This window comes from Balaenoptera borealis (genome assembly GCF_965194805.1).
Source record: "Balaenoptera borealis genome assembly, chromosome: 3".
In the NCBI taxonomy this organism is placed as follows: domain Eukaryota; kingdom Metazoa; phylum Chordata; class Mammalia; order Artiodactyla; family Balaenopteridae; genus Balaenoptera; species Balaenoptera borealis.
In genome coordinates, this window is record NC_138866.1 from 161,374,456 (window position 1) to 161,399,681 (window position 25,226).

The 25,226-nt window shown below is 43.0% G+C and overlaps 1 long non-coding RNA gene across 1 annotated transcript in view; it reads left to right on the forward strand.

Moving 5' to 3' along the window:
* Window positions 1-675: 675 nt before the first annotated feature.
* Window positions 676-25,226, forward strand: part of LOC309626474 — a 42,418-nt gene continuing 17,867 nt past the window's right edge. Inside the window, exons 1-2 of the long non-coding RNA XR_014243218.1 lie at window positions 676-10,329; window positions 11,477-11,547. This is a non-coding gene — a long non-coding RNA (uncharacterized lncRNA). The remainder of the gene's footprint in view (window positions 10,330-11,476; window positions 11,548-25,226) is intronic.

The following is a 25,226-nucleotide window of genomic DNA, read 5'->3' on the forward strand; positions in this document are numbered from 1 at the left end:
CTGTGATGGGTTGACCTCAGTCTGTCTGGGATTCCTCTTGGCAGCCCTGAACGCACGGGGACAGGAGGCAGGGGTCCATGGACACGCATGGTGGCCGTTTCCAGGAAGGGCCCTCGGTGTGTCATTCATTCTCCTGACGTTACCCTTTCCAGCTTAGCCTTACACATCAATTCTGGAGCTGAGGTTCTCCTTGAAGAACTTCTAGAAAAGACCTGATGGCCATCCGTCACCCTCCACCTTCATAACCTCGAAGAATCCTCTTTCCCGTCTCCTTCCCAGTGAGGGCACCAAAAATGGGGGAGAAGAGGTATGCTCTCCAGAGTCCTGTTCTGTCCAGGGTCAGATAAGATCCAGAAGCAGGGACTCAAAGATCAAACCAGAGCTTCAGGGGGGGTTGTAAGCCTAACTAACCACATTGTGAGCTCTTGGACCTGTCAGCTCCTCGAGGACGGGGCCGCCTCCTGCAAGGTGCCCCCAGCCCGGGCGCTGGCTGGGGGCAGACTTGAGGAAGAGGCTTGGGTCGTGGAGGAAGCAGACCTTACGGGGAGTCCTAAAGCTCCTTGGAGGTGGTGGGACTGGTGGGAAAGGAGCGAGGGAGGGCGAGGTTTGGGTCCCCAGGCTTCTGCTCTGAGGAAAGGGTTGGTAGGAAAGGGCCCTCTCTAGGCCTCCAGCCCTGGGGAACCAGAGGGAGCGGCTGGGACACCTCTCCAGCCGCCCACTCCCACTAGGAGGAAAGAAGGAGTGGCAGGAGGCACCTGTGTTTGCTTCTTGCCCCAGGAGAAAAGGCGAGGCCCAGGCACCTGCTGGGACGGGGCCCCACCTGCTCCCTCCCTTTCCCGGGCAGAGGGAAGGCAGCTGCGTGCGCCCTACCTTGAGCTGCTGCTTGCCCGCCGGAGGGCGGAGGTAGCTGGGAGTCGGGAGGTATTTGCAAGGTTTAAAGAAGTAGAGATCTCAGGGTGGTGGGTGTCCCCTCGTCCAGAATTTTTTAGGCCTTTGGAGTCGTCCCTACTTTAGAAGGTGCGGAATCTGGAAGAATGAGGTTCTGGAAGGAGGAAGCAGGTGCAGAAGAATCCTATCATCCCAGATGTTGGATTCAGACCTGCTGGAATTTGCCCCATGGTCCAGCTCTTCTCTCTCCCCACCCCCTCCACCTTCTTGGTCCATCTCACCTTCCTGACCTTTCCCAAGGCAGTGACCTACTTCCTGGGGGAAACCGGGTCACTAGATGGATGAGTTCTGTTGGGAGCCCAGCCCCTGGTTCTGTTGGGAGCCCAGCCCGGAGCTGCACGGTGGCCTCTGAGCTGGTGTTCAATGCTCTATTCCTGCAATTAACCCCACCTGGGCTCCCAGACCCTGTGATCTGATCTTGTTTACATAAGCAAGCTATCAATTGTTCTGAGGGGTGTATGTGTGTGTGTGTGTGTGTGTGTGTGTGAATTTGACTAACGCGAGCACTTTTTTTTCTGGTCCAGACCTGGAGCACTTGGGATAAACCCCTTCCCATCCCACAGTAACAATGGGGCCGCTGACCATTCTCAGATGCCAGTCAGGGGAGCTCCCGGAAGTCTGTTTCCTTCTTACAGTTCTCAACTCAGCTGGACACTTTGGGGATTTTCAGTGACTCAGCAAGTGAGGTGACACGTCAGTAGGCGCCACTCCCTGACCCGGGGCTCAGCCCCACCAGCCGCTAGCTTCCTTCCCAGGATGGGTAAGCCAACCCTCACTTACCTGCCTGAGAGGGAAATGGAGACCTCCATGCTGGTGGCTTATAAACATTTGTGATTGAATATGAAATAGGGTATTGAGTTTACTCCCTAAGCTATGCCACACCCAACTAGTCAGTGAGATCCACACAGAAATTCTGTTCAATGGCAGAGAAGAGTCGGGACCTGCAGAGTGTCTACAGGCCAGAATCTTCACAATATTCTGTCCCTTTGGCTTCTTGAAACAATGGACTCCTATTGGGTGGCTAAAGACTTATATCCTTAGTGTGAAAAAAGAGAAGGCCTTGCCTGATGTTTGTTTTTTAAAAATGGCACTAGTAACTTCCACGCAGACCCTGGCAAATAGGTTGCAGGATGGGAGTCATTCTTAAGAGCTGCAAGAAAGTCAAAACTGAGTCAGGCCAGGAGCCCGAAGTCACCTCCCTTATCCTCAGGAGAATCTCAGACATCAAAGAGAACTGCCATTAGGAGGGAATCAGATCCCTACTGGGATGAAATACTGGAGGAGGCTCGGGCCCAGGGAGCTGAAACTTATCATCTTCACCATTATCTGATGCTGCAGAGGGGAGCCCGCTGGCTTCCCTGAGGATGACCAGGGGGCATTCCCCACCTGTTCTGGGCAGTTACAACCCTGCTGAATGTGCAGCTGGGCTTTCAGCAAATAATAATCATAACGATGAACCATGTAGCCACCACTGCCCCTGTTATAGGCTTCTTTCTCTCTCCCACCCTGAATCTGGACCAATGAGGAGGAAGGTAGCAGAAATTTGACGATTCCCCAAAACTCAGATCTGGGGAGATAACTGCATCGTGTTGGGGTGTGGCTTGAAGGGAATCAAAGCTGGGAAGAAAGGTGTTAATTTGAGTGGCAGCTCTTAGATGTCAGCATTGTCTTGGGCTGCCCTAGGTTTGTTTGCTCTAGAAGCATAAGCTTGAAAAGTCCCAGGCACAGAAAAGCTCTCCGGTGACGGTTGTAACTTCTCTCCCAGCCCCTTCGCTCTCAAGTGGGAAACAAACAGGCACGTGGGATGTTGTACCTTCTTGGGGATGTTTTCCAAAAATTCCAGGCTTTCAAGAGGCCCATGACAAAGCATCTCTTGGGGGACACTTAGATTCCTTTATCCATTGCAGGAGGCACTCTGGGTGGAAGCCCAGCGGGGGTACGCTCTCTTCCTGGGTGGGGTCATTGTGAAAACTGTGAGACAAAGCACCAGGATCCCAGGCCATCAGAACCCCGATGACAGTGGGAGATGGAGAAGGCAGAGGATGCTCCAAGGTCATTCTCATGGCACCCATGGGCATGAGGAGCTTCAGCTCCCTGAGTTCTAATCGGGGCTGTTGCCAGAATCTCGCACCTGGCATCACACCTGGGAGGTGATGGACCGTGTTGGTTGAGTGCAGGAGATTGCGGTCCGACAGGTGTTGGGATTCAATCCCAGCTCCACCACTTGCCAGCTAGGTGCTCTCTGGCAGGTCACTTGACCTCCAATGGCCTTGATTCTTCATCTGAAAGTGCCAATAACAATATCTTGTAGGGTGGCCGTGAAGATGAAAGGTGATAATGGGCTCTAGCTCTTCCTGCAGTGCTTGGCATTTAGTAAGAGCTCAGTCATTAGCAGCTAAATTCTTAATCCCCACTCTCGTCACAGCAAAAACCCGCCTGTCTCCTAATGACTTGGTCTGCAAGCTTTGAGCGCTACCGTGCTGGGGGTTCTTTGGCCTGGAGGCCGGCATTCACCTGCCCACAGAACTGGGAAAGAGTGGGAGGCAGATGATTTTCTCTGTCTCTCTTTTTATTTCAATTTTTTTTTTTACCTTTTCCTCATATGCCCTTGAAACTTGTCATACCAGTTTCTTTTTTTTTTTTTTTTGATGAGGAAAAATGAGTTAAAATAAAATTAATGATGGCCATTTCTTTTTCTTCCAATTTTATTTTATTTATTTATTTTTTCATTTTTGTTTTATATTGGAATACAGTTGATTAACAATGCTGTGTTAGTTTCAGGTGTATGGTAAAAGGACTCAGTTATACCTGTACATGTATCTATTCTTTTTAAAATTCTTTTACCATTTAGGTTATTACAGGTCATTTCTTTATTTAAAAAAAATTTTAATTTTTGTCAAATTTATGTAAGTACATAGATGAAAAATTCAAATGCTACTGCAGAGGCTTAAGAAAAATGGCAGTTCAAACTTTCCTCACCCTCAATTTCTGTCTCCCAGAGGAAACTACTTAAACTGTTTTAGCTGTTTTTGTGTTTCTTTTATATCTCTAAACAATGTGCTTATATTCCTCTTCTCCGATTTTTCACTTTTGTACATTGCAAAAAACTTTTTGCTGTGATTGTGGTTGCCAGATTTAGCAAATAAAATTATAGCATGCCCACATAAAGGTGAGTTTCAGATCAATGAAGAGTACTACGTTAAAGTATGTCCCATCAATAGTTGGGATATACTTATCCCAAATGATTATTGGTTGCTTACCTGCAATTAAAGTTTAACTGGGTGTTCTGTATTTTATCTGGCAACCCTAGGTGTGGGGATAAAATTTTAACTCTTCCACTGCCAGTGGACCTCTCATGCTATGCCTCACAGCCACTTTCTGTAGGAGAGAATCCCAGGAACATACGCTTCTTGTATATTGCTCTCTGTTACAGCCTCTCAAATTTCTGATCTCATCCCCTTTTGTCTCTATTCAGGGGCTTTGGGATGAGAAAGGCTGAGCACAGATGCCGTAAGCATGTATTTGTGTCCGGTGGTCTTTGGGCTTGAGAAAGGCTAAATCTTTCTCTGTTTCAAGTCACACAGCATTTATTTCTTAGCTCCTTTCACCTCTGCAAGAAACGAAACAGAGTTCAAGGCCAAATATCCGTGGGATCTGAAATCTACCTTGAGTTTACTCGGTTCAAACCTGGGCTATTATAATAATCAAGAACGGTTAGGCTAATAGCATTTAATTACTTTAATTCCAATGGTTAATTCCATAAAACAAAACAAACCAAAAAACCCCCTTCAATTCTGTATTTGGCGTGAACTCACCTCTCATGTATGCCAGAAGAGGGAATTTGTGACTTAAATATTAAGGATTTCATTTGTTTCCTGGCATTTGTTTGGGGAACCACGTTGTACTGACCCCTAAGAGGAAGATCTTAATTTTGTCCTAAAATATGTTCTCTGTTCCGAGTTTTCAGCCATGTTGCTAATGAGCATGGGATGAATTTGGCTGGACATCTCAGGGAGTTATAAACGGAAATGTTTTTAAGCTGCAAATCTTAAGGGCTGTGCCCGCTTTTAAGAGTTTCCTGCAGCACAGAAAGAATTTTCTCTTTTTTGGAACACAAGAAATATGTACTTCACAGGCTTTAGGTGGGGAAGGCCTGTTGTTATCTTCAACTCCCCCTCCCTCCAGGAAACTGCGTATGTGGGTTACTGTGATTTAGAACAACAGAATACTGTCTTATTTAAAAGTCAATAAACATCCTTTTCTTCAGCTCGCGTCCTTTCTTTTGGTCAGGTCCCCTGACTCTTCCCTCCTCATGTCTGTGACTTTATGTGTGCTAAGTGTGGCATGTCCTCAGCACACCCTCTCAATGACCACAACCCTCTGGTCCCTACAGATTCTGAGCAGGCCGGGTCCTCCAGAAGGGGTCCTTCAGGACCCCACCAAATCTCTCCTGTACTCTGGATGCCCTTGACTGTGGCATTTAGTCTTTTCGTAGATCAGAAGGCCCAGACAGAGGTACTTCGCTTTTATAAGAATCTCAAATATTTGTTTCCAGTCCTGGTATTAATAAAAAACCCCAAACACGCTATGTTGGAAGAGGTGCCCGGTTTCATTTTGCGCTAATTGCTGGAGTCTGCACTCAGACATTCAGAGTCTTGGGTTTTCTTTTGGATAGTTTGAGTCATTTAGTTTTCTGCCAAACAAATCAATCAAAATTTCCTACTTAGCATCTTAACCTCTAAGACAAGAAGTATTAATCCTCCTGGTCATTTGCTACGTTATGTCACGTGGCTGTGAGCAGCTATTATCATTTCTGTCACCAACTGAGGATTCCCAGAGCTTTAAGTTTTGTTACTTCTCCTTTCTCTTTCTCTCTCTTACATCTTTTCTTGCTAGGAGGAAGCCGCTGAGTGGCCAGAAGTAGGTAACAATATTTAATTTGCTCTAAACTGCCATGTGCATTTCACATATGCTCAGAAAGTATGTAGAGTAGAAAATAAAAACCCATGGCAAACCCATTTTTTTTCTTTTTGTTTGTTTGTTTATCATTCCCTCTGGAAGCTGAACTCAACTTCAGCCCGGAGAATGACAAAAAGTACTGAATGAAGAATTACACTCATCCCTCAAAAACTGTAGACACAGTTCTTGTGTGGAGGCCTGACCACCCACTTACTCAGGAACCATTTATTTAGAATAAGAGAGGTGTGGGGTACAGCAGCTTCAACCCAGAAGTCGGTATCCGCAACTTCTAATTCTGGCTCGAAAGCGGACTCTGGCCTACGGCAGCTCACCTAAAATCTGCCTCAGTTTCCCCATCTGTAAAGTGGGAATTATAACTGTAGTCACTAGGGCAGGGCTGTGCCTTAATTGGTTAATGATCATAAAAGGCTTTGAAGGGGCTCGTAGAAGCAGCAGTTTAAGCGTTAAGTATTATTATTAAGTGGACCACACCATCTGGTAGCCAGCCCCGGGGTGACTAACCATGGGTTTGGAGTCACCTCTTGGCATTCACAGAGGTTGTGCTCCCAAACACCAAGGCCCTGGGGAAGTGACAGGTGATGGCCTCTGCTTAGACAGAGATCAGCAAAATGCATCTCCATCTCTGTCTCTAGAACAGCAAGAAATAGTGCTGCACCCCCGCAGGTGCAAAGGACGCCAGGGGAAAAGGGGGCCAGGGAAATGGCAGGGGACAGACAGGGAACATTCATCATTTAACAGACGTTGATGAAATCCCTTTCTATGTGCTAAATGCCAAGTGTGGTTAAAAGAGGAACAAGACCCAGTTTCTGTCCTCAGGAATTTACAGTCTGGTTTGATGTCACAAGCACAAATATCTATCCCAAAAAAACAAACAAACAAACAAAAATAGAGAAGATAAGTTTTAGAGGCAGAAAATTCCTGAGGGTGTTTAAAAAAAAAAGCCTTGGGATTGTTTTGCAAATGCTGGAGGGCTTTCAAGAAGTCAGGGGTGGGGGACAAGCTGACCATAATAAAGCCATAGAGACTGTCCCTCATCTGATGGGCAGTCCTGGTTCTGGACTTGTCTTTGCTATGAATACTGTGGTTGGACTTTGAATCTGAAGAAGAATCAAATTTGGTTTGGCAGCCAGAGGTTTAGAATTTTTTTAAAAGTAAGTTTGTTTCTTTAAAAAAAATTCTTTTTTTATTGAAGTATATCAGATTTACAATGTTGTAGTTTGTTTCTTATTATAAGAGTAATACAGGTTTAATTTCACCCATTTAAAAAATATACAGAATATATGAAAATCACCCGTAATTCTACTACTCTGCTATCATGATCGTCAAGATTTATTGCCCTTCGGTTTGCTTTTTCCCTGTTAGATCCTAAGTGTTGAGTGTAAATAGATTTCTCCTCCCTGGCTTCAGGACCATCTGCCTCCCTGGGGCTGCTTTTCTCTCCAGTCCTGAGGAGAGACTGTGGTTTGTGGTAAAACACACCTAACTTAAAATTTACCATAGTAACCATTTTTAAGCGGTATTAAATGCATTCATAATGTACAACCATCATCCATCTCCAGAACTCTTTTCCTCTTGTACAAGTGAAACCCTACACCCATGAAACAATAACTCCCCTCTCCCTCTCCCTGGGGAGTGATCTCATCTTACTCTGCACCCCTTTGGCCCTGGATGGCTGAGTCTCTGGGTGCCCTTCTCTCTCTCCTCCTGTGCCCCAAGAACATCCACCGACAGCCGTATCCTGGCCTAGGAGGGGCCCATACCAGCCTGCGCTGCCCATGGCTGGGGATGCTGGTCCATCCCTGCTCCCTTCCTGGAGCCTGAAGAAGGACTCAGGTTGCTCTTAGGATGGGACTCCAGGCGGCCGCTGCCCATCCTCCGGAGCTGGTCCTGGAGATGAAGTCTATCCACTATCCTGTTGACTGGCGTGCGTTTCCCACCCCAGCCAGGTAGACACACTCACCTTCTTTTATCTCCTGCTGCCATTTTACTGCCTCAATTCCCTTCACCTTGCTCAGAATTCTTCTCTCTCTTCTCTTCTATTTCTTTTCCTCCTTGTCTTTTCAAGCTGGCACCATCTGGCCCCAAGCCCTACAATCTCTGCCTTTCTTAAACACCTTGCTCTGATGCGTTAATCCCTGTACAAATTCTGACCTACTTATTCGAGGTCCCACTATGTGTCAGATGCCCAGGTAGGATCTTTCATATAACTATTAATGTTGATTTTTTTCTTTTAGGGCATCGCAGCTATTACTAGTTAAGAATGAATTGGTATAAAGAAATGTATCGACCCAAGTCACACAGGTGCACAAACCTACCTTATTCCTTTAATGGAGATTTATTTCTACCAAATGGGCTCATTTTAGTTCCACTTACTGTTTGAAAACCCATCGAAGACAGGGACCCTCTCTCCTTTCTCCCACCTTGGTGCTCACACGCAATGCTTGGTGCATTAACTTATTGAATGTCCCCCAGATCCTATGAGGTAGATATTTTTGTTATCTCATTTTATAGACGATTGCCAAGGTCATACAGCTGTTAAGGGACAGAGCCAGGACTTGATCAGATTCAGGTCTAGGACTCTACAGCCCATGACCTTGGCCACCACTAACTCTGGGATCTAAGGAGTCGTTTTAGTCCAGCCTTCACGTTGTCAGGTGAGCCAACCAGGGCCCCAAGAAATGAGTGGTTTTTTCACGTTTCATGGCAAATTTTCAACCTAGCTGGAGCCCAGGCCTCTTGACTCCTGCTCTGGTACATTTGATGACAAAATAATCCATTTTGTTTGCTGGCCTCTGGTCTGTCTGACACCCTATAACATAGCATAGGGTCACCCATAATATGTCGGCAACAGCTGAGTCCCCAGCTAATTACCTTTAGTCATTGCTCTTTGTTCCAAGGATTCTCTTTAAAGTGAGATGGTGTACCAAATAATGACCTCTCTTTTCAACTTAATGATATGATCCTTTAATCCATTATCTTTAAAAATAGACTGTCACGCAGAGACAAGGCAGCACCAAAATATAGGGAACATTTGCTTTTCTGGCTTTTCTTTCTTTTGGGTTCCCCACCAAAAGGTGACGCCCCTGAAAGCCTAAAGGGATGAGTCTTCAGCGTGACCCTGTCTTGACATCCTGGAGACTCAACAGGAGGACAGTGGACATGGACCTTCCTTTCTGGATTTGTCTCCTCTCCTTTGGGTGCTGCTTGACCTGAGGTGGAATCTGTTATGTTTATGGAGGTTGACACTCTTAATGAAAGCACCCTTTCTGGTTTGGGGATTTGAAGGTGGCAGTTCAAGCATCGGCCAATATGGTGCTGACAGTCCCAAGATCAGTTTTCAGTGTGTTTTCTTTTTCCATCCTGCTTCCACTTAGGTAGGAAGGCAAATCAATGCCTATGGAGGGAAGTAGGGGCCCCTGTGTCCTACAGCTGGTCTGCCCCATCTCGTACAGATGGTGATCCTCGGTATTCTTTGAACCTTACATCTATGCGCTTCTCCCCCCTCCCTGTTGTTATTAGCACAGAGAAACTGCAGTGTCACTTCATGAGTTGATTCCCTTCATTCCTAAAGTTCTTCTGGGGCCATCCCTTCCCTCCAGCCAGAAGGAACGAGTCAGTTTCGACCCTTGACAAAGAGAATCTTGCCCCCTTCTATTTCTTAATCTCCCCTGAGGAGTAGAAATTCCTTCCTACCCTCATAAAAAGGAGGCCTGTGAGATAAGTTGGACCCATCTTTCTGGCCAGTGCAAGCTGGTTTCCCGTCAACCTTTTCTAAGGATTTGCATAAACCACTCCAGAGACCCCCAAGCCACTCACTGAAATATTAATATTCACAATGTGTTGAGTATCTAGTACATACAAGGCATGGTGTGTGGCACTTTATATATCATTTCATTCAATCTCCATCATCGTTCTAAAGGTGGTCATCAGGATCTACAAAAGGAAGCTCAGAGGCAGAAATCAAGTCATTTCACCGTAAGTGAAACACTAGGCCTCAAAAGCCAGACTTCTGGCTTCAGAGCCAAGGTGTCTCCCATCACATGGTTTCGCTGTGACATTGTGTGATGGGGCTGACAGGAAGCCCTGCCTGATCTGGGTTTGTGGGGAGGCCCTTATTTTGGCGAGCAGGGGCTCACATCTGGATATCCTGGGGGCAGCGTCAAGCTCTGGCTCGTTCCCGGCTCCTGTTCCATTTGCTTTGCTCCAGCACGCAGAGTCTTGGCTTCAAACAAAGAGGCTAAGGCCAAGTTTTGACTCGGGGCTCCCTTTACATCCAAAATGGAGAGAATTCACGGACGCACGTGAGCTTGGATGTCCCAGTTTGAATGTCAGGAGTTTTCCAAAAAAATTTGCACTGGATTGACCTAAAACTAACTTCCTTTTCCAGGGGATTCAGCCGCGGTGAGTTATTTAAGATCTTCAGATGGTCTGGATGGCCAGGGCAACATCCATTTGGAGGCTCGTGGAGGAGGAGCTCAAGTAAAACGTCTTTTCTCTTGAAGGTGTGTGGAGAATCCTAGCTTGGGAGGGGCTTTAGGGATCCCTTGCTCTAATATGTTCATTTCACAGATGAGAAAATTAAGAGCCGAGGAAGTGACCTGACTTGCTCAAGACCATAAGAGTAATAATTGGTAAAGACAGGAGAGCCATGTGGGTACCCAGGAGGCTGAGGTTTCTATCCCACTCTGCTGCTTCCTGAGGCTCATTTTTCCCATTTTTGTGCCTTTGAGGGTCTACCACTGGAAGATTATTTAATAAAAAGTCAACCCCGTTTTTGGTAGTAAAATCAACCCCAAAGTATTAGAGTAAAAAAACCACCCAAAACAAAAAACCAAACAACATCTTCACCCTGGTAGCCAGCTAAAACTGACTAGACTAGATCAGCGAGAACCCACAGGGCAGGTTGGCTAGAAAGTGGCCCCTATGATTCCTGCTGCTTTTGGGCAAACAAAATGAACTCTCCATCTCTCTAGACTGCAAATGGCGACTTGCACACAAACCAGATACACTTTCTTTCATTTCTAAATGGGAGAGACGGAGAAGAGATAAGAGGCAAAGCTCCCGGGGCGATGCGAATCCAGCCTTAGCTAACCAGAAGATCTGGCTGATCAGCACCCACTCCCCGTGCTGGTCCGATAACAAAGCTTTTACTGTCACGGGCAAACTTTATAACAGATGATCACTGCTCTGCCCTTCATTTAATTTTATTTTAAGAAATCTGATTTCACGATGGAGCTGTATTTGCTTGGATTCCTCAAACAGCCTCACGCTGCCTCTGCTGTGTTGTGTGTGCACGCCCAGCCTGAACAGTGCTCTATACTGGTTCTGATATCCCCCCCAACTCACCTCCAGTTTGGGATAAAACTCTTATCTTGAGCCAAATTCTGGCTCAAGATTCAGGCCAGCTGTAGAGGGAGTGCAGGTGCCCGGGGAAAGGCATGGTGTGCACTGACCCCCCTCCACCAAATATCAAGATCCCTGCATCTTTGAAAAAAATTTTATTGAAGTATAGTTGATTTACAATGTTGTGTTTATTTCTTCTGTATAGCCACCCAATAGAATGAAATCATGCCTTTTGCAGCAACGTGGATGGACCTAGAGATTATCATACTAAGCAACGTAAGTCAGACAGAGAAAGACAAATACAATATGATATAACTTATATGTGGAATCTAAAATACTATACAAATTAACATATCTATGAAACACATCTTTTTTAAAGGCAAAATCATGTTTAAAAGACCCTGAAGGGAGCTTTGAAGGGGATAAGCTTAACAGAGGCAAGACCCAAAGGATGTGCTTTCTGGGTCGGAGGTGGGGGTGTGGAGCTGGAGGCTATGTGTATGAAAGGACCTCAGATGGTTTTCAACACATCAGGCAAACCTTTGTCCCCGTTTCCTGTATTCTTGAATCTTCGTAATCAAGGAAGCACCATGGGCTTCATAAAAGCCCAGGGCCCCCCAGCTGGAAACAAGGTGACTGGCCCTTTTGCTTTAATTTAGAGATGTGTCCACCATGAACCCAAACTCAAACTCAGCTGTTTTCTTTTGAGACTGATAGCGACATGACAGATAAAGTCATGAATTTCCCAGAGACATTTCCTGAAGTCCAATCTCTTTCGAAATGGTCAACTCTAGTAGGAGAGCCAGACTAAGGTTTGGCTGGTGAAATTAGATTTGGAAAGATCTGTATAATGGTGGCCAAATTCCATTCTTTATTGAGTGTCTCTGCTTCTTTTTTTTTTTTTTAATTTTTATTTATTTATTTATTTATTTATGGCTGTGTTGGGTCTTCGTTTCTGTGTGAGGGCTTTCTCTAGTTGTGGCAAGCGGGGGCCACTCTTCATCGCGGTGCACGGGCCTCTCACTATCGCGGCCTCTCTTGTTGCGGAGCACAGGCTCCAGACGCGCAAGCTCAGTAATTGTGGCTCACGGGCCCAGCTGCTCTGCGGCATGTGGGATCTTCCCAGACCAGGGCTCGAACCCGTGTCCCCTGCATTGGCAGGCAGATTCTCAACCACTGCGCCACCAGGGAAGCCCTGTCTCTGCTTCTTTAGTCGTTGACACTATGAAGGATATCTGGAAAGATGTAATGTTTAATCTATAATTACTACTGTCCTTTAATTTTTATCTGCTGATGTGGGAACTTAAGTCTCTGGTTCAACTGAGGATGTGGTGGGTTTGAGCTCATCATCTTCTTTGGTCCTAAATACTAATATGAACTGTTATGGAGAAAAGGAAGGATGGAGAAGGAAGATTGTTAGGTTGCTTGGGACTGGGAAAAGCAAGTCATCAGAGAAGGAGTCAGTTCTTCTCTATTTAGATTTGAGGCATGTTGCTTTAGTGGCCAGGTCTGCCATAACACTGAATTTACTTTCTAACCTGGGATGCATAGACATTTGACCAAATGGGGCAATGAGTTAGGTGCTGGTGGATAACTTATTGCTAAATTAAAAGTGAAATAGTGCCTGTCTTGGGACTTGAATGAACCGACTTGATTCTCCCTTGAGCCTCTGGATTATGAAAACAACTTAATGGGAAATGAAGCCAAACCAAATATACACTTTGACATCCAGATGTTTGATCACCTGTTTATTTCCAATGTACAAGAAAAACAAAACTATTTCAGCGCTGCTTAAAAATAGACTGGAAAGTAAATCACTTAGCCCTTTGAAGGCTTGGGTTTATTTATTTGTTTATCTATGTATTTGATTTTCTTCCAAAGAAATGGAATTAAATGGTTGTTTTGGCTGTAAATAGACTCAGCCTAAAGAAATCACAGCACCTGAAGTCAATATTCTTCCTGAGCAGGGATAATCACTACTGAGTGTGAAATTGCCACGTCTGAAATTACTGATGAAAAAAAACATGTTGGTAGAAGACTACACTTGAGACTCTTCAATCCTATGTCCTTCTTAAAAGCTTTGGGACGAGAGTTCATTTACATGGAGAAAAGTCCTTTAGTGAAACACTCAAAATAGCAAACATCAATTAGAGGCTGTGCTCCTAGGATGTCTTTCATCTTCAGACCTGGGAGTGCTCTACAAACACTCATTAATCCTTCCCAACGCTGCTGCCAGCCAGGTCCAAGCATCTTCCTTCCCAGTGAGAAGAATGTGACGGTTTCAGGGGAAACATTTCTTTTCCCCAAATCTTTCACCTTTGGGTGGGGTGTGGTCATCGTTTCAAGTGTACAATTCCCAAACCAGAATATCTGAGATGGATGTAGACATTTTAACAAAATGAATTCAGATTGAGCCAGAATTCCTTAGCATAATAAAAATGGGTGAGGGATTTCCCTGGTGGTCCAGCGGTTGAGACTGTGCTTCCACTGCAGGGGGCATGGGTTCGATCCCTGGTTGGGGAACTGAGATCCTGCAAGTCACGCAGTGCGGTCAATAAATAAATAAATAAATAAATAAATAAATAAACTTCTATACACGATGGAGATTTAAATTAAAAAAAAAAAAAAACAAAACTGATGAGCGGGAACCTTCAAAGAGTTTGTACTCTCAAATAGCACCAACCTTTCTCAGTGAGATATGCTGTATTTTCTAAGACATATACAGTTTTCCATTGAATGAATTTATTTCATAGCCTGTTTTCTGTTAATTATATACACCCTGCCTGGATACCTAATGGAAAGACGCACATTTGGCTTTATTTTGGCAAAGACATTAGTGAGTTTGAAATCCAACCTCTGGAAGCATTGGAATCCTCACAATGAGGGCAAACGTCTCCATAGGAAAGCCTTTCTTCGGTCATAGGGTTTCATACGGCTTCTGCTAATGTACCTTGATGACAGTTTGGTGGGTTGGTTGATTTACGCCCAGGTTTATGCCTCTCCCAATTAGAACTTCTTCCTGGTTCTCACCTTTGGAAGAAAGAAGGTGTCGATCCAAATTGTCTGCACAGAGTGGACCGGCCTCAGCCACTGAGGGCAGAATTTCCCGGTGACTGGCTGAAGCTTTGAGAAATGGGATCATCTAGAGGTCAGAAGGAGCCACAGGCAGAAGGAAGGAACTGGATTTCCTTATTTTGGCGAATGGTACTGTGAGCCACCCTGCCACCCAAACCAGAAGCCTGGCAGCCGTCCGCGATTCGTCCTCATTCACCTCTAATTGGTCATAAAACCCTGTTGCTATTACCTGAAGATAGTTCTTCGTGGCACTTGTTCAAATCCTCCTCATTTTTTTTTTAACCTGGATTTTTCCAACAGCGTCCTGACAAGTCTCCCTGTCTCTCATCTCCGTCCACTTCAATTATCTCCAAATTGCCGCCAGAGTGAGCTTTCTACAGAGCAAATATGAGTATGGTCCTCCCCTGTTAAACTTTTACCAGGTCCCCATTGTCTCCACGATTGCATCCCCACTTCACAGGATGCCATGGCAAAGGATGTTATCTGGTCTGGGCTAATGGCCTCAGCCCCGACGGTCACCACTCAGCCTGTGGGCCATGTTTCAGCTCTTCAAGCTGCCTGTCATTGTCTTTGATGGCTCTGCTGACCCCTTTGCTTGATTCAGGTGTCCTCTCATCCGGAAAACCTTCCCTGCAACTCCTCCCTCCACCCAGATCTGGATGGAGACTCCTTTTACTGGCTCCAGCAGCACCTTATGTTTACCTGTGTCAAAGCGTTTATCAAGTCCAGTGATCGCTTCTTTGCCTTCCCCATTAGACTGTGACCTCTTTGAGGGCAAAGAATGTCTTTCCTCCCTAAAGCCCCACCTAGATCAAGGAATAGAAGAGCATTGAATGAAAGCTTGCAAAAGGAGTCAATGAAGAGTTTAGCATTCTACTTCATAGTTTGCCGAAAAACATTCAGAAATCTTCTCTTTTTTTGCACTTTTCTGAATTTGTTTAATTTTTTTTCTTCTTTAAATCTTTTTTAAAAAATTAAAAAAATTTTTATTTTATATTGGAGTAGAGTTGATTAGCAATGTTGGGTTAGTTTCAGGTGGCCAACAAAGTGATTCAGTTATACCTATACATGTATCTATTCTTTTTCAAATTCTTTTCCCATTTAGGTTATTACAGAATATTGAGCAGAGTTCCCTGTGCTATACAGTAGGACCTTGTTATCTATTTTAAATATGGCAGTGTGTACATGTCAATCCCAAAGTCCCAATCTATCCCTCCCCTGCACCCCTCCTCCCTGGTAGCCATAAGTTCGTTCTCTACATCTGTTAGTCTGTTTCAGAAATTACTCTAATGTCATATTTTGGTGAGTGATATTTTGACACATATATTGGTGTAGAACGTAGCATTTCTTTCTTTTTCTTTTTTTAAGATTTTTTTTTTTTGATGTGGACCATTTTTAAAGTCTTTATTGAATTTGTTACAATATTGCTTCTATTTTTCTATTTTGGTTTTTTGGCCGTGAGGCATGTGGGATCTTAGCTCCCTGACCAGGGGTCGAACCCACACCCCCGGCATTGGAAGGCCAAGTCTTAACCACTGGAACGCCAGGGAAATCCCGAGCGTAACATTTCTAAACACATTTCTATCTGCTGTTTTGTTGGGTTGCACAGCTTCTGATTGTGGGACTCCTAAAGAGCAAAGCTTTATTTCTACCTTGAATTGGTATCCACAGAAGTTGGAGAAGAGAAAAATGACTTAAAAAGGATCCACGAGACTTCCCTTGGAAACTCCAAAAAAGAAAAAAAATCCTGCATTGCATTTGGGATCAGCATGATTTGAATGGACTCCTTCATTTCGGTTGAAATGATTCTCCTGCTGTCCCTTCTCTGCACGCTTCTAAGTGTGCCTGGTTTATATCGCCCACATCTCAGAAAGAACTCATCGGAATCCATCTCCACTTGACTCTTTTCCTCCTCTGGGTAATAGGCAGAGAAATGGGCTCTCTTTTCTTTCCTAGGGACTGTGCCGCAGATGAAAACACTCCCTTCAGCCCAGGTCCCACTGTTAGTCCCTGCTCTTAGTAATATTTTTGTGGTTACTTACTGAGATTTTTAAATAGTGAAAAGGTCTCCAGAGGCAAATGCTATTAGGAAGCCAATGAAAGTTATTAAATCATTGCATGAAAAACATGCTTTTTTAATGGAAACGATGTGTTTGGATGGTGTTTGCATGCTGTTTGAGGTTGTTCTAGGATGTAGTGGCGGGCTCCCCGTTCCAGATCACCCTTTGCCTTCCTGCCTTTCAGCTGGCTCTGGCCTCTGGGTTGCGAGTACTGTTCGCAAGCAGATTGCTTTTCTCTGCAGTGCTCTGCAGTAAGAACATTTACTAAGAGGGTAGTTCAAGCATCACTTGCTCATGTTTCCATAGGCATGAGACCAGCTGGGTCACATGTACAGAAAATATGCATTTTTCTATGCCACATCTTTCCACCCGAGGCTTTAAAACAAAGCTGAGGGGCAGCTAACAGGTTTGCTTTCAAAGTTCCTGCCAGTGAGAGACTACTTGGATGAAGGTGGAGCTAAGACTCCCAAAGAAAATCTTCAGGAAAATTCCATTTTGCTCCTAGGTTCTTTCCTACCGTGAAATCCAGATACACAAAAAAGCGCTACACTTCAAGAAAGGAAGACAACATCTCATCTCGTTTTTGTTTTTCTGTAGGTGCTGCCTAACATATGTGTAAGCAGGTAAAGGTGAGGTTTAGTCTATTGCCCCATCTACACAGACCAACACAGGGAACATTGGAAGTTAATTCAGATTAATTACCAATATATGGCTCTATTGTGTTTCAGTCTGTGTCTTGGTTATTTAAGCTGTTTTAGTGATTGAATCAAATGAGCCCGTGTGACAGGATTGTTTGATCGCTGGTCAGCCTGGAAATTGTCAATTTTGCAGTGCATTAGGGAGACATACAGATATTTATAGGAGCTGTGCTAAGAGACAAACCAAATCGAAACAATATTTCAAAAAAGGAGTTTGGGTATTGCAAAACAATTTTTTACAAGGTCCATTGAGGAATGTTATACACCAATTTTAAAAAACTGCTTTAAAGTGGACACAGAACCAAACATAAATATTTATTTGCCTAAAATGCAAACTCTCTTCTATATTAAACAAGAGAGAGGCTATGAGGTTTTCCAAGGAACCAAAGAAGAAACATGCATAAGAGTTTGAGTTTTTATATTATGGAAAACATTAGAGTTTATTCTATTTGATTTGGGATTTTGGTATAATAGTCTTGCTAAAACTTTCTATTTATTATGCTTTCTTATAATAAGGCTGGCACTACAGATATAAAAGGAAAGAAACTAACTACTTGGAACTCAAAGAAATCTACTCTACCTCCCAGCTTCCATTTTCTGAATATTGTAATATTTCAGACAAATTTATTGTATTTTTAAAGTTTCAGCTAATTGCCTCAATTTCTTTAGCTTATAGGTACAGGGAAAAAATAGCTAGGTGATGATTGAATAATATATTTGTTACATAAGTCAAGGAATAGAGTCATTTTTTTGGAGAAAATGATTGTTTTCAAATCCTACCCTCAATGACTTCTCTGACTTAGATTTTCTCCTTCAAATCATTAACAGTCCCCACTCCTGGGACCACAAGGACCCAAGCTTGAAAAGCATAGCTCTAGAGTCCTGAGCTGACACTGGTGTCCTGTAATCTCTGTAGAGTCCTTTCGTCAGAGCAAGCACACCTGAAAGCCGCCCAGTTTATGAATGACAATTGGATCTTTTGGATGGCAAAATTCTATGGGAATACAGAGCAGGGAGAGCCCAAGAGAAATGTGAATAGGCAGAAAAGCAGCATCTGTCCTTCTGTGTGGGCAAGAGAAAGTTAATTAACCGGGGAAAACAATCCAAGGCAAACTGACAGAAACTTGACATTGAGCTGTCACTTTCCAGCCTGGGAAGTGACCTAGGAGTATTGCTGGAGTCGTGAATCACCAGATAATCAATCCACAATATACTTATTGAGTAACCAGGAGATGTTCAGGTGTTGAGACTTTCCAGGCTCCACTGGAAGAGTCTTGAGAACAAAATAGATACCACTGTCCACATTCTTTTTCTTGAAAACTTTGTATGATTCCGGTTATCCTAAAATTAAAGACGGTCCAGAGATGGACAAATACAAATATGGAGGTGTAATTTCAGTTATATTTGCCCCACTAATCATGGGGATATATTGTTGACATTTGGGACATCAACACTACAGCATTTCGGTTGTGTTTGGGATAGTTCTGATGTGATTGTGCAGATATATTGCTATTTTATCTTTTAACAGATGAATTGGGAAGTATATTGTCATTTAAAAGGAATATAGAACTAGTAAGATCATAATTAGGGTCAAATTGTGAATCGCTTATCTGTCCCTCTTACTTGTTCTGCTAACTTCTTTCAGGTACGTGTTAGGTGCTCAGTATATGCTGGTCAAGTAAATTAATGAATGAGCCATGTTGGTAAAAAAGATTTTGTTTGAACATGATATTTACCTGAAAATATTAGAAAATGACAACATTGGAAAGGAGCTATATAAAGGAAAAGCAGAAAATGGCAGAAATATGTGTAAGATATGTGTCAAAGAAACTGAAATTTTAAAAATAAAAGCATTCCTATTAAGTCTAAGTTCAGAGAAATGTGCAAATTGTATAATGGTGAGTTCTGGAAGATACCCCAGAACAGACAGTGTAGACATGTGGGCAATTTGCTAGCTTTTCTCCAAGTTTTTCCTAGAGGAGTTGGGATTTTAGGAGCTTCTTGAATAAACATCCAGTTCGCCTTATTTTCACTTCTGATCTATTGACTGATTTCCAAGAACTGGGTCAGGATGTCCTGAAATCGACTCTTCTCCTTGGATACACACGTTTCTCTTCTGTCACTGGGCTCTCTTCTGTTGGTCAGAGGGAAGTTCTCCTTTTTCACTCGAATCATGTAGCTTGGATTTCCGCTCTCCTCGTGCTGTATCCTGTTCTATTTTCACCCTATGATGACCAGTCTTTTATTGCTCAGATTTCACATGTGCTAAAACGTAGTAATAACAACACTTGAAATTTACATAGTACCCTATCTCAGAGGAGATCAAGGTATTTTTACAGACAGTATCTTGCTACTCTTCCATACATCATTGCAGGGTAAATAGGACACAGCTCTCATGATCCCTATTTTACACACGAGGAAAGGGAAGCTCAAGGAAGTGAAATGATTGGCTTCTTTTCACGAGCTGGTGGAGGGAGCTATGGGTATTCTTGGTTCAATCGTTAGGCTCTTTCTAGATGGATAGTCTTTTTTTGGGTAAAGCTATGGAGAGGGACAGGAACAGAGTTTGTTTTGCCTTTTTTCCCCCCATTAGATTTATAATAAATGTTTTGTAGTATTTGGCCTATTGCCTTAGGTGGTGTTTATTTTTCAGCAGAGTTGTTTATAGTCTGGGCTTGGGCTTGAATGCTGTTGAGACTTGAGTAAGTCACATGTTGGAAGAGACTGAATAGTGCAGGCTTCTGGATTTGGGCGATCTCTGAGAAAAGAGCAACGCTTAATTAGAGAGTGATTCAATCCAGAGGCAGAGATGAATGGGATCGTGTCCTATGGTTTCTTGAACCTTCATGCTTCTTGGACTGATAGTAGCACTTTGGGTGGGGGATGGTGGTAGTGGATATCACTAGGTAAATACCCACATGGCTGAGATATTTAATGGAAAACTGTGTTCCTGGGATTTCGGTTGGCAGTAGGCTATAGCTTATCAAACCACTAGCTTGTTTGCTACGGCTGCTAAATTATAGTTTTGGAGAAATTCAGAACCTTCTTTGCCTGAGGACTTTTAAAACAGTGCTCAAAGTTGAAGGAGCTTTATCTTGAAGTGTTTTATTGGCCGTTCTGAAACTCCCTTGTGCAAGAATGATGAAGCCCAGGTATGTGTGTGCAGCACAAGGTGTGGTCTCCATACAGTTGCCAAGCGAGACTTGCTTTTTTTTTTTTTTTTTTTTTAAGTTTTGTTGAGACTTGGGCAATCTCGATATGGATTTTTTTCCAGGCTGATCTACAATGTGCTACCTCAATAATTTTGTAGGCTCTTGGTGCTGTGTGGCTTCGCTTGGGTTGTGCAGACCCCACAAGACCTTCAGACTGAGTCTTCTTTTCAAGTTAACAGGGAGTAATGGTGCGCCCCCAAGATGTCTGTGGGGATGGTACTCACTGCTTTCCATTCCTACCACGAAGCTGAATTTTCCAAACCTTGCATAAGCTGTTTGGAGGCTGCTGCTACAAATTTGAGTTTCTTTCAAATGGATTTCAGATAGCTGGATTGGTGATTGAGTAACAGATAACATGTGAACTCAAGCTGGGGAGAGAGTGAGGGTATTAAGTTGGCACTATGGCCAGCTGTGTAAGGCTATCAAAAAATGAAAAAAGATATACAGTGGATAAACAACAAGGTCCTACTATATAGCACGTATTCAATAACCTGTGATAAACCAGAATGGAAAAGAATATGAAAAAAAATGTACATGTATACGTATAACTGAATCACTTTGCGGTACCTCAGAAATTAACACAACATTGCAAATCAACTATACTTCAATAAAATAAATTTTAAAAAGTAAATAAATTAAAAAAAATGGAAAAAGCACAGTGGCTCTGCTCCTGTCCTTGGCAAGCTGCCTGGGTTCCAAGGCCAGAGTTTCTTCTTTCATAAAATGAGGATCCCTGTCTTATTTATTGCGCAGGAATGTGAGGATGAAGAGGGTAGAGTGGATGTGAAAGTTCTTTGTAAACTAGTAAAGCTCTCTGGAAATCCTGGAAGATATCTGTAAAATAGGAGTAAAGATACCCAATTTGTAGGATTGTCTCAAAGACTAAGAGAGATGACTTATGCAAGGCTCCCAGCACACTGCTTTACACACGGCAATAAGCAAAATGTAGTTTTCCTCCCCACGCCTCCACTTGTTTCCTACCCAAGACTCTGATGTTATTCTTCTCATTCTCATTTCCCCCACCTTCTGACCCATGAGAGAAGTTAGAATTTGTGGAACCCTGTCTTGGGTTGTTCCCTATGTGGGTCCACTTCTTTGGTTGCCCGCATTGGATTAGGCCTTGGCTCTCTACGGATCTTCATGCCTTCGTTCCCCTGCTCTCGACTCTCCTATCCTAGAGTTTCCTGATCAGACACAGACCTCTCCTTGTGGTTCTTCCCCAGAACTCACTGTTGGGATCATTCACTCTCCTATGATCCCGCACAGGGGTTTTAGAACTCTCTACTTAGCCCTTTAAAAAATCCTGCCCAATTTTATTTAGGTCTCCTTTTATATTGCAAAAGCCAGGATGGCAGGGACCACATTTATTTATTTTTGAACACCATAGAGCATCAGCCTCTGGCATGCAGTAGGCATGCAGTGAAAGCAAATGAGTAAGTGCATGAGTGACTAAAACTGACATGTATCTACTGCTTCTCTGCAGGTAGATACCCCTTTCCAGGATGTTCTGCTAAAACCAGTTGTACATTTGATTTACGGTTTTCAGTAAATGGGTCAACAGCGAAGCGAGGGTCCAATGACGGTGATCTCTTGAAACAGTAATATTCTGGTCACCTGCCATTTTGAATGCTGTCCTATAACTTCTATTCCCATGACTCGCTCTGACAGTCGCTGCAGTGCCAAAAAAGTGAGTCTATGTAGTTTCACGAGTTGAAAAAATATTAGTCCATTCGACTGACTCAGGCGAGTCAAACTAGTTGTCCGGAGGTAGGAAGATGAAGCCAACTGGTTGATTGTGTTTTCCAGGTTTGAGCTGGCTTTTTTCTATCACTGTAGAGGCTCTGTGAAGTCAACATGTGACTTCAAGTGGCATCAGAAAGGCTAACCCTGGCTGGCGGTCAAGAGGTGGGATTAGCACGAAGCTGTGAGGACAAGTGAATTTCACATCCAACTCAGTCCCTGTGTGGCCTTGGGCAAGTTACGCAAATTTCCCTGTCAGCTATTTCCTGAAATGAAAAAGGGAACTAGTGGCTGGGATAGCAGCAGTAATTCCGAGAATCCGTGCCCCAGTGTGGGTATAACGTGTACCTGTCACTCAGGGAGACAGTGAAATACCTTGAAACGCTCTAGTGCTGTGGGAGTGAACAGTCTTCTGTTTATTACATCTTTTCTCCTGGATGTGCATTTGCCTCTTCCTTCCCAGCCGTCTTTTCCACTGGGCTCCTGCACTGAGATTGTAATGCACTTAGATATATATTTTATTGGAAAGATAATAGACGCAACAGAGTGGAATTAGGCCTTTATTAAAAAAAAAAACTGAAGAAAAGTCATTATTTGAAAGCTCCCCCTCTGTCTTATTGAGAAATAATCGATATGCATCAGTATTTAAGGCATACAGCTTGATGGTTTGATTTACGTGTATTGTGAAACGATGACCACAATTGGTTCAGCTAACATCTGTCTTCTCATAGAGATACAATAAGAAGAAAAGAAAGAAGAAAAGAAACAAGGAAAAAAGATTTCCCTTGTCATGAGAATTCTTAGGATTTACTCTCTTAATGACTTTGGTGTATATCATACAGCAGTGTTAGCTGAAGTCATGAGGTATGTAACAGCCCTAGTACTTACTATCTTGTAACTGGAAGTTTGTACCTTGGGCCAATTCCTTCTTCCTCCACCCTTGCCTCTGGTAACCACAGGTCTGAACTGTTTTTCTATGAGTTTTTTTGTTTTTGTTTGTTTGTTTTTTAGATTCCACATATAAGTGAGATCGTACAGTATTTGTCTGTATGACTTATTTCACTTAGCCTAGTGCCTTCAAGGTCCAAAAATGGTAGAAGTTTCGTGGGTTTTGTTAATGGCTGAATAATAATCCATTATCTATCTATCTATCTCACAACTGCTTTATCCATTAATCCATTGATGGACTCAGGTTGTTTCCATGTCTTGACTATTGTAAATAGCTATGAATATAGGGGTGCAGATATCTTTTTGAGTTAGTGTTTTAATTTCCTTTGGACATATTTCCAGAAGTGGAATTGCTGGATCATATAGTAATCCTATTTTTAATTTTTTGAGGATCTTCCGTATTGTATTGAAAGCTTTTATTTTCAAATATGCCACCATTATAACAAGGGCATCAGGACACTGTGCACATAAAACATAGTTTCACATAATCTTATTGCTGATAAAAAGCCCATTTTGAATGTTCAGATATTTACTTAATAAACCAATGTTCACAGATGACTGTCATTTAAAAGTTCATACTTAGGAGATAGATTGAGGAGGAAAAGAAGGAAGGGAAGCAGAAATTAAGGTAAAACAAAGCTCTGGTTCTTTGGAGACTTGGGCTCTGGGCTTCTGTTTCTGAGAATAAGTCACTTTGGGGTTTCCCTCCAGCTTTCCTTTTCCCCTCTCTTCCTTTTTTCCTTCCATTCTGTTTCATCTCTTCATTATTCTACTCTGCTCTCTTTTCTCTTCCCTCATCTTGGGGGTAACTGGAGAGGGAGGATGTGGTCAGAATTGATGAGGTGAGAACCATTCCAGTTCCCTTTTTCCTTCACCTCAAACCCTTCGCAGATGTGCAGCTTAATCAGATCATCACTGCCCAGACCACGAATGGAAACTCCAGAAACCTCAGCCTAGGATCAGGCCACAACCACACTCTCAGTGGCAGAATCATTCTAGAAAGCGTTCTGACCATGCATGTCGGTCACACTGGTTAGAAACTCATCTACATGGCGATGAAGAAGTCACCGCGAGAATTTGCTAGTGTTTTCGGATCACATCAGCGTGTGAGTGAACCATCCTGATTTGATAGGGGAGCAGTCCGAGGCCAGCATCTTTGCATGCGGTTGAATCCTTACCGCTGACCTTCACTCCTGTCCCTCCACGCAGAGTGCTGTTGTTTGTGTGATGTGTTCCAGGGGGCAGTTATATGCTGGAACGTGCATTTGTCTTATACATAATGGATATTCTGTAGCTCATCATAACTTGGGTGGTATCTTAGATCTTATAAGCTTGAAGAAGATGATTATTAATATTATTGCATCCAATTCTATCGTTAACTAAAAGACAAGAAGATGACAAGGATAGGAAGCTGTGAGATGCTAGCCATGTAATATACTAGATTGTGATTGAATTTGGGTCCATCTTCACCTCTTTTGCTCCGTGGAAATTTATACTGGTTTCCAAGAGCAGGAGTTTTTTTTTCCTAGAGGTACTTAAAATTTTTTTCAATTGAAATATAGTTGATTTACAATGTTGTATTAGTTGCAGGTGTACAGCAAAGTGATTCAGTTATATTATATATATATATATATATATAAAATATTTTTTAGGTTCTTTTCCATTATAGGTTATTACAAAATATTGAGTATAGTTCCTTGTGCTATACAGTATGTCCTTGTTGGTTATCTATTTTATTTATTTATTTTTTATTGAAGTATAGTTGATTTATAATGTTGTGCCACTGGTTATCTATTTTATATATAGTTGTGTATATATTTTAATCCCAAAAGGAGTTTAAAATTTTTTTTTATTGAATGAAAGATTCTTTAAATTCTATAGTGCTTTACAATTTTGAAAAGTTTCACACACATGATTTCATATAATTCCATAATAACCCTTTTTAACACTTTTTAAAATCCCCTCTCCCTATGTTGCCCCTCCCCTCTTCCCTCTCTCCCCTGGTAACCACTTGTTTGTTCTCTGTATCTGTGAGTCTGCCAAGCTTAGGAGCTTTCACACTCATTTCCAAGAGGGAAAACTGTTTCCAATGTCACCATTTCTAAAATCAAGACATTGGTATCACAAACTTTCTCACGGAAGCTCAACTGTTGGAACATTCATTTTGGTATTGGCTGATTGGGGCATGGAAAATGTGTGGATCTGGCTCAGAGGATGGAAGT